The sequence below is a fragment of the Sciurus carolinensis genome, chromosome 17, assembly GCF_902686445.1.
Source record: "Sciurus carolinensis chromosome 17, mSciCar1.2, whole genome shotgun sequence".
In the NCBI taxonomy this organism is placed as follows: domain Eukaryota; kingdom Metazoa; phylum Chordata; class Mammalia; order Rodentia; family Sciuridae; genus Sciurus; species Sciurus carolinensis.
This window is the reverse complement of record NC_062229.1, coordinates 17202378-17211925: the sequence shown is the minus strand read 5'-3', so window position 1 is coordinate 17211925 and position 9548 is coordinate 17202378.

Below are 9548 nucleotides of genomic sequence, written 5' to 3'. Positions count from 1 at the left end.
TTAAGTGACTGGATCATGAATCTGTAACCTAATTTGTGGACTAAGCCCATTAAAATGGACCATCTGAGTGATAAGTGTAGGCAGGTAGGGTGTGGCTGGAGGAGCTAGGTCATCAGGGCTTACCTTCTGTTTGTATTTTCTTTCTGGGGAGCGGAGCTCTCTCTGCTTCCTGCTTGCCTTGCTCTAAGCTGCTTTCCTCCTGCTCACTCTTCCAGCATGACATGTGGCCGCATCTCAGGCCCAGAGCTGTGGAGACCATGGATCAAAACTGACCATGGATCAAAACTCTGAAACTGAGAGCCAAAATAAACTTTTCCTTTTCTAAATATTCTTGTCAGGAGTTTTGGTGAGAGCAAGGAAAAGCTGATTAAAACAGTAAGTGAAACAGTAAGTGAAACCTGTTGTGCCCTGCATAACAACATTTTGGTCCCTCATCAACCACACATGAGATCATGATCTCATAAGTTTGCATCCCCTGGTGAAGCCACAGCAATATTAACTTGTCTATGTGGCTGTGTTAAGAAAGCAGGACTGTCCACCCCCATATCTCTCTGGCTTCCTGTCTCTCCATGTGATCTCTCCCTCTTGGGAGTGCTCCTTGCTCAGCTTCATCCACCTGGATAGGATGAAGTCAGGAGCTCCCTCACTAGAGCTGGAGTCATGCTAATTGGAGTTAATAGACTCCAACTGTGAGAATAATGGATTCTTTATAACTTATACCTTTTCTGGCACTTTGTAATAATAATGCACATGGACTAACATGTCATATAAAAGAGATATGGGAAGCTTAGTGATGTGATGTGTATAAAATGTGGAAATAGTGTTGACACCTACTGCGTGCTGTTGTTATTAATATCAGCATAAATTACTCCAAATTTCTTTTCCAGCTCAAAATTTTTTATTCATTTTAAAACTTTGTATTTCCTGTTCTTGATTCTATTTTACATTTAACTCTCTGCTCTGCCTTTTTCACTACATTTGACAAATATTCCCTGAGGAAAAAAGTCCTTTCCAACAACAGGATGAGGCATTTGTCTTAAAGGTTGGGAAAGAGGCTTTTTTGAATTTGAAGAATCTGTACAGAGGATGAGTAAAAAATTGAATATAGTTGGTGTGATGGGAAGCACAGTAATTTGATATGATAGGATGAATTTTTTCACTCCCTCTAAGAAATGTTCTTGTATATGAATTTTTCAGACAACATTAACTCAACACTAGAAGTACACATTCCATCACTTCTGATATATATCAGTCCAAAAGACCAGAAGCAAAGACTGCAAGTTCTTGCTCACGTGAGGATGAGTGTGAAGTTGATGTCACAGGAGTTGAGAGTACAATAGAGGTCCCTAGAACTCAGGTGGGGTGAGGAGGATGTTGGGTAGAGGGCATGAAATTCAGTTTTATAAGAGAAATGATTTATAAAGCTCTACAGCTCATAGAGGGCCATAATTCATAAAAATTGATTTTATAATTTTAGAAAACTTGAAGAGAGAAAGTGAAGTGTCCCAGTGAAAAGTAATGATAAATGTTTCAGGAGATGGAAATGCCAATTGCCTTGATTTGATCAGTATATGTTTCACACATGCATGGAGATATCACACTGTACCCCATAAACATATGGCAGTATCATGTATCAATAGAAATACAAATGCCCATACCTCAGTGTAAGTAATTGCAAATGAAAAAGCCCAGGTGTATTCATACAAAAATGGTAAGACAGTGTACATGATCCAATATGTTGCATTATGAGCAGTCCCTAGGTGGGAATGAGTCCTAAGAAGATGCAAAGAATGAGTTGGCCTAAAATACACAAAGCAGAGGTAGGCACAATTTGGATGGAGAGGGTGAGACTCTCTGGTCTCCAGTGTGGCACACACTGTGACTCATGAGAGGTGTGCATCCATCCTTTCTGTGAGAGGCAACATCTTATTGAGTACTCTCCCCAGGGCCACCTTCATGTCCCTATTCCTCAGACTGTAGATGAAAGTGTTCAGCATGGAAGTGACGATGGTGTACATCACTGAAGACATCAGACTCATCTTAGAAGACACTGTGCCTATGGAACTGAGGTTAACTGCAAGGCTAGTTCCATAGAACAAGGAGACCACCAGGAGGTGAGACCCACAGGTGGAAAAGGCTTTGTACTTGCCTCTGTCTGATGAGATCTTCAGGATGGAGGAGAAAATCTGAGAGTAGAAGAGGAGGATGCCAATGAGAGGGAAAACACCAGGATGATGGTCACAGAGTACACCACTATGTGATTGATGAGAGTGTCAGAGCAGGCAAGCTTCAGAACTTCAGGAAGATCACAGAAAAAGTGAGGAATTTCTATGTTTTTGCAAAAGGACAGCCTCAAAATGATCAAGGTGTCTGGGAGGGAGCCCAGGATACTGATCAACCAGGACCCTAGAGCCATGAGCTGGCAGATTCGTGGGCTCATGATGGACACATAGTGCAGGGGGTGACAGATGGCCATGAAGCAGTCACAGGCCATCACTGTCAGGAGCAAATTGTCCTGGTATCCAAACACAAAGGAAAAGCAAATATTTGAGATGCAGCCTGCAAAGGTGATGACTCTGCTCTGTGTCTGGATGTTCCTCAGAGCCTTGGGGACAGTGGTGGATGTGAAACCAATGTCAGCCAGGGACAGGTTGGAGAGGAAGAAGTACATGGACTTGTGCAGGTAGGAGTCTGAGATGGTGGCCAGGATGATGAGCAGGTTCCCCAGCACAGTGACCAGGTACATGGACAGGAGCAGGTCCTGGAGCAGGAGGAGGGACTGCAGGTCAGGGTCATCTGTGAATCCCAGGAGGACGAAGTTGCCAGCTCCTGTTTGGATTTCTTCTTTCCATGGGGTTTCTGAGTTTCTCGAGAAGGAGAGAATAAGAACTCAAAATTAACTCCCAGAAGGAATTCCCCAGTTGCCCCCAGTGTCTTTTACTGAAACTTCAGAAACTCGAGAAATTATATATTGTGTCTTGTCATGGGGTGTTTGTGCTGACAAGTTGAAGTTTATGTTTCACTCAAAGCAAATGGCTTCTAGGCCAGTGGTTCTCAAATGGTGTTCCTGGAACAGCCACCTGAGTATCACCTGGAAACTTGGTGGGAATGTGCATCTTCAGGTCTACAGAACCACCTGAGCCTCACAATCCAGGTTATTAAGGATTCTGATGCGCATGGCAGTTTGTAGGTCCCGGCTCTAGTGCTTGCTGCATCCCTGGCAGCCAGTCCTTCCCCAGCGTCCTGGTAGCTGCTCTGGGCTGTTCTTCTCACTACATGTGGGCATGTGAGCTTCCTAGCTCCAGGCAGGAGCATCAATGAGTGGAGGACTCTTTATTTTATAAAACTGCCTCTTTGTAATTTTCTACATGTTATATTTGTGGGCCTTTAGTGCTCTTTCTGCTAAAAATATCGATAACCACTGTGAGTGTTCATTATTTCCATTTCATTTTTAGTACTTTCATGTTTTTATAAGTGTATTATAGTCATACCAACCTAGATGTCCTTCAATTGATGAGTGGATAAAGAAACTGTGGTATATATATATACAATGGAATATTACTCAGCCATAAAGAACGATAAAATTATGGCATTTGCAGGCAAATGGATGAAACTGGAGATTATCATGCTAAGAGAGATAAGCCAATCTCAAAAAACCAGAGGACGAATGATATCGCTAATAAGTGGATGATGACACATAATGGGGGGTGGAAGGGGTTAGTGTTAGGGTTAGAGATAGGGTTAGGGAGGGGGGCAAGAATGGAGGAAGGAAGGACTGTATAGAGGGAAAAGAGGGGTGGGAGGGGTGGGGGGGAAGGGAAAAAAATAACAGAATGAATCAAGCAACATTACCCTATGTAAATTTATGATTACAGAAATGTATACCTTTATGCCATATACAAACAGAGAAACAACATGTATCCCATTTGTTTACAATAAAAAAATAAGTGTATTATAGTCATAAATAATATCGTGTTTCCTTTTGGCATACAAGCAGGGAATATATTTTGCTTTACTCCAGTCCTCAGTTCTACCACTTTCACTGCATAATTCCAACACAGATGGATTTGCAAAATATAGAAATCCTGAGCCACATGTAATGGTGCACACCTGCAAGTCCAGTGACTCCGGAAGATGAGGAAGGAGGATCACTAGTTTGAGGCCATCCTCGCAAATAGAGTGAGACCCTAAGGAACTTAGGGAGAGCCAAAAAAAAAAAAAAAAGAGAGAGAGAGATAGGAAAGAAAATGGCTGGAATGTGTCTCAGTGGCAAAGTGCCCTTGGGTTAAATCCCCTGTTCCATAATAAATAAATAAGCAAATAAACAAGTAAAGATAGAAATTCCAGCGTTTCTAAATATAAAAGTGAATCTTATGCACATGTTTCATCCTCTAACACCATACCACCATATTTTAGCACTTGGAAATGTCTGTTTCAACTTTGCCCAGTTTGGTCATTTATATTCTTTCTGAGTTTTCTTTATCACAAATATAAGTTTAGATTTATTTTTATTTCATATTTTCTCTTCTTTGTGTAGCCCATAAATGACCTCTATCAACTTTTAAAACAATCAGGTATTTCCTGTGTCATATGTATATAAACAATTGATTAAAAATGGTCATTTCTCAGACTCTCAGATCCAGATTTAAAAAAAAAATCTATCTTCACTATATTCTTAAAAGACAAATAGAAAATATTAGCTGATATTATTTCCTTCAAAATTTTGCTCATGTTACCAGTTTATTTTCAGAGATGGATTTTAGAATCATCCCTATTGGAAGAAAAAAAGGAAGTTCATTAGAGATCCCTTAAATTTGTGAATTAATCTGGAATAATCTGATGTAATTACGATGTCCTATTCTCATTCCAGGGGCAGGAATTTCCCTCTAGACTTTTCAGTCCCTTTTTCAGTAAAATTTAATGAAGTTTTCTTCTCAATAAAATGTAAATTACATTCATTTCTTGTTCATAACATTTGATGTTCAGGTTTAATGCTGTTAAGAATGATAGTCCTTGGTATTTTAATTGGAATTGCTTTGAATTTGTATAGTGCTTTTGGTAGTACAGCCATTTTGACACTATTAATTCTGCCTAATCCAAGAACATGGAAGAACTTTCCATCTTCTAGTATTTTCTTTAATTTCTTTATTCAGTGTTCTGTAGTTCTCATTGTAGAGGTCTTTCACCTCTTTTGTTAGATTGATTCCCAAGTATTTTAGGTTTTTGAGGCTATTGTGAATGGTGTAGTTCCCCTAATTTCTCTTTCAGATGAGTCATCACTTATAAATAGAAATGCACTAGATTTCTGCATATTGATTTTATATCCTGCTACTTTACTGAATTCACTTATGAGTTCTAGAAATTTTCTGGTGGAATTTTTTGGCTCCTCTAAATATACAATCATGTCATCAGCAAGTAGGGATAATATGAGTTCTTCTTTTCCTATTGGTATCCCCTTAATTCCTTTGGTCTGCCTAATTGCTCTAGAGTTTCGAGGACAATGTTGAATAGAAGTGGTGAAAGAGGGCATCCATGCCTTGTTCCTGTTTTTAGGGGGAATGCTTTTAGTTTTTCACCATTTAGAATGATGTTTGCCATGGGCTTAGCATAGATGGCCTTTACAATGTTGAGGTAGGTTCCTACTATCCCTATTTTTTCTAGTGTTTTGAGCATGAAGGGGTGCTGTACTTTATCAAATGCTTTTTCTGCATCTATTGAAATAATCATGTGATTCTTAACTTTAAGCCTGTTGATGTGGTGAATTACATTTATAGATTTCTGGATGTTGAACCAACCTTGCATCTCTGGGACAAAACCCACTTGATCATGGTGCACTATCTTTTAAAAAATGTTTCTGTATATGATTTGCTTGAATTTTATTATTTATTTTTATTGTAAACAAATGGGATACATGTCGTTTCTGTTTGTACATGAAGTAAAGGCATACCATTTGCGTAATCATATATCTACACAGGGTAATGGTTTTTGATTCATTATGTTATTTTTTCCTGCCCCCCCACCCCTCCCACCCCTCTTTTCCTTCTATACAGTCCCTCCTTCCTCCATTCTTGCACCTTCCCACCCCCCATTATGTGTCATCATTGCTTATCAGCGAGATCATTCATCCTTTGGTTTTTTGAGATTGGCTTATTTCACTTAGCATAATATTCTCCAATTTCATCCATTTGCTGCAAATGCCATATTTTATTATTCTTTATAGCTGAGTAGCTGAGTAATATTCCATTGTGTGTGTGTGTATATATACATATATATATATATATATATATATCACAGTTTCTTTATCCATTCATGAATTGAAGGACATCTAGGTTGGTTCCACAATCTGGCTATTGTGAATTGAGCAGCTATGAACATTGATATGGCTGTATCTCTGTAGTATGCTGATTTTAAGTCCTTTGGGTATAGGCCAAGGAGTGGGATAGCTGGGTCAAATACTGGTTCCATTCCAAGCTTTCTGAAGAATCTCCACACTGCTTTCCAGAGTGGCTGCACTAATTTGCAGCCCCACCAGCAATGAATGAATGTACCTTTTTCCTCTCATCCTCCCCAACAACTATTGTTGCTTTTATTCTTGATAATTACCATTCTAATTGGAGTGAGATGGAATCTTAGGGTAGTTTTGATTTGCATTTCTCTTATTACTGAAGAAGTTGAACATTTTTTCATTTGTCTGTTGATTGCTTGTAGATCTTCTTCTGTGAAGTGTCTGTTCATTTCCTTAGCCCATTTGTGGATTGGATTATTTATATTCTTGGTGTAGAGTTTTTTGAGTTCTTTATATATTCTGGAAATTAGTGCTCTATCTCAAGTATGAGTGGCAATGATTCTCTTCCACTGTGTAGGTTCTCTCTTCACATTGCTGATAGTTTCCTTTGCTGGGAGAAAGCTTTTTAGTTTGAATCTATCCCAGTTATTGATTCTTGCTTTTATTTCTTGTGCTTTGGGAGTCCTGTTAAGGAAGTTTGATCCTAAGCCAACATGTTGGAGATTCGAACTACTTTTTCTTCTATAAGATGAAGGGTCTCTGGTCTGATTCTGAGGTCCTTGATCCATTTTGAGTTGAGTTTTGTGAAGGGTGAGAGATAGGGTTTTAGTTTCATTCTGCTGCATATGAATTTCCAGTTTTCCCAGCACCATTTGTTGAAAAGGCTATCTTTTCTCCATTGCATATTTTGGCCCCTTTGTCTACTATGAGAAAATTGTATTTATTTGGGTTTGTGTCCATGGCCTCTCTTCTGTACCATTGATCTCCCTGTCTATTTTGGTACCAATAGCATGCCATTTTTGTTACTATTGCTTTGTAGTATAGTTGAAGTTCTTGTATTGCGATACCCCCTGTTTCTCTCTTCCTGCTAAGGATAACTTTAGCTATTCTGGGTTTCTTATTCTTCCAGATGAATTTCATGATTGCTTGCTCTATTTCTGTAAGGTATGTCATTGGGATTTTAATTGGAATTGCATTGAATCTGTATAGCACTTTTGGTAGTATGGCCATTTTGACAATATTAATTCTGCCTGTCCAAGAACATGGGAGATCTTTCCATCTTCTAAGGTCTTCCTCAATTTCTTTCTTCAATGTTTTGTAGTTTTCATTGTAGAAATCTTTTTCCTCTATGGTTGGATTGATTTCCAAGTATTTTTTTTTTGAGGCTATTACAAATGGAGTTGTTTTTCCTCATTTCCCTTTCAGATGTTTCTTCGCTTGTGTATAAAAATGCTTTAGATTTATGCATGTTGATTTTATAGCCTGCTATTTTGATGAATTCACTGATGAGGTATAGAAGTTTTCTGGAGGAGGTTTTTGGATCCTCTAAATATAGAATCATGTCATCTGCAAATAGTGACAGCTTAAGTTCCTCTTTTCCTATTCGTATCCCTTTAATTTCTTTTGTCTGCCTAATTGCTGTGGCTAGAGTTTCGAGGACAATGTTGAATAGAAGTGTTGAAAGAGGACATCCCTGTCTTGTTCCCATTTTTAAAGGGAATGCTTTCAGTTTTTCTCCATTAAGAATGATGTTGGCAATGGGTTTAGCATAAATAGCCTTTACAATGTTGAGGTATGTTTCTAATATCCCTATTTTTTCTTGTGTTTTGAGCATGAGGGGGTGTTGTATTTTCTCAAACACTTTTTCTGCATTAATTGAAATAACCATATGATTCTTATCCTTAAGTCTATTGACATGATGGATTATGTTTATTGATTTACGGATGTTAAACCATCCTTGCATTCCAGGGATGAACCCTACTTGATCGTGGTGCACAATTTTCTTAATATGTTTTTGGATACAGTTTGTCAATATTTTGATAATGATCTTTGCATTCATATTCATCAATGATATTGGTCTAAAATCTTCTTTCCTTGATGTGTCTTTGCCTGGTTTGGGTATGAGTGTGATATTAGCTTCATAGAATGAGTTTGATAGAGTACTCTCCTTTTATATTTCCTGGAATATTTTGAGAAGTATTGGAATGAGTTCTTCTTTGAAGGTCTTGTAGAACTCGGCTGAGAATCCGTGCATTCCTGGACTTTTCTTGGATGGTAAATTTTTAATGGCTTCTTCTATTTCATTGCTTGATATTGATATGTTTAAATTGTGTATGACCTCCTGGTTCAGTTTGAGAGGAGCATATGTCTCTTGAAATTTGTCAATGTCTTCAGTAGTTTGTATTTTGTTGGAACATAGATTTTTAATGTAGCTTCTCATTATGTTCTGTATCTCAGTGGTGTCTGTTGTGATATTTCCTTTTTCGTCACGAATTTTAGTAATTTGAGTTTTCTCTCTCCTTCTCTTTGTTAGTGTGGCTAAGGGTTTGTTTATTTTGTTTACTTTTTCAAAGAACCAACTTTTTGTTTTGTCAATTTTTTGATTTGTTTCTTTTGTTTCAATTTCTTTGATTTCAGCTCTGATTTTAATTATTTCCTGTCTTCTATTACTTTTGCTGTTATTCTGTTCTTCTTTTTCTAGGGCTTTGAGCTGTAATGTTAGGGCATTTAGTTGTTGACTTTTCATTCTTTTCTTGAATGCGCTCCATGCAATGAATTTTCCTCTTAGTACCACTTTCATAGTGTCCCAGAGATTTTGATAAGTTGTATCATCATTTTCATTGACCTCTAAGTATGTTTTTATCTCCTCCCTGATGTTTTTTGTTATCCATGTTTTGTTCAATAGCATATTATTTAGTCTGCAGGTGTTGGAGTAATTTCTATTTTTTATTTTGTCATTGATTTCTACTCTCAGTCTATGATGATCTGATAGATCACAAGGCAGTATCTCTATTTTCTTTGCATTTCCTAAGGACTGCGTTGTGGCATAACATATGGTCTATTTTGGAGAAGGTTCCATGTGCTGCTGAGAAGAAAGTGAATTTGCTCATTGATGGATGGAATATTCTCTATATGTCAATTAAGTCTAGGTTGTTGATTCCATTATTGAGTTCTGTGGTTTCTTTGTTTGGTTTTTGTTTGTAATATCTATCTAGTGATGACAGTGGTGTGTTAAAATCACCCAGAGCACCGTGCTGTGGTC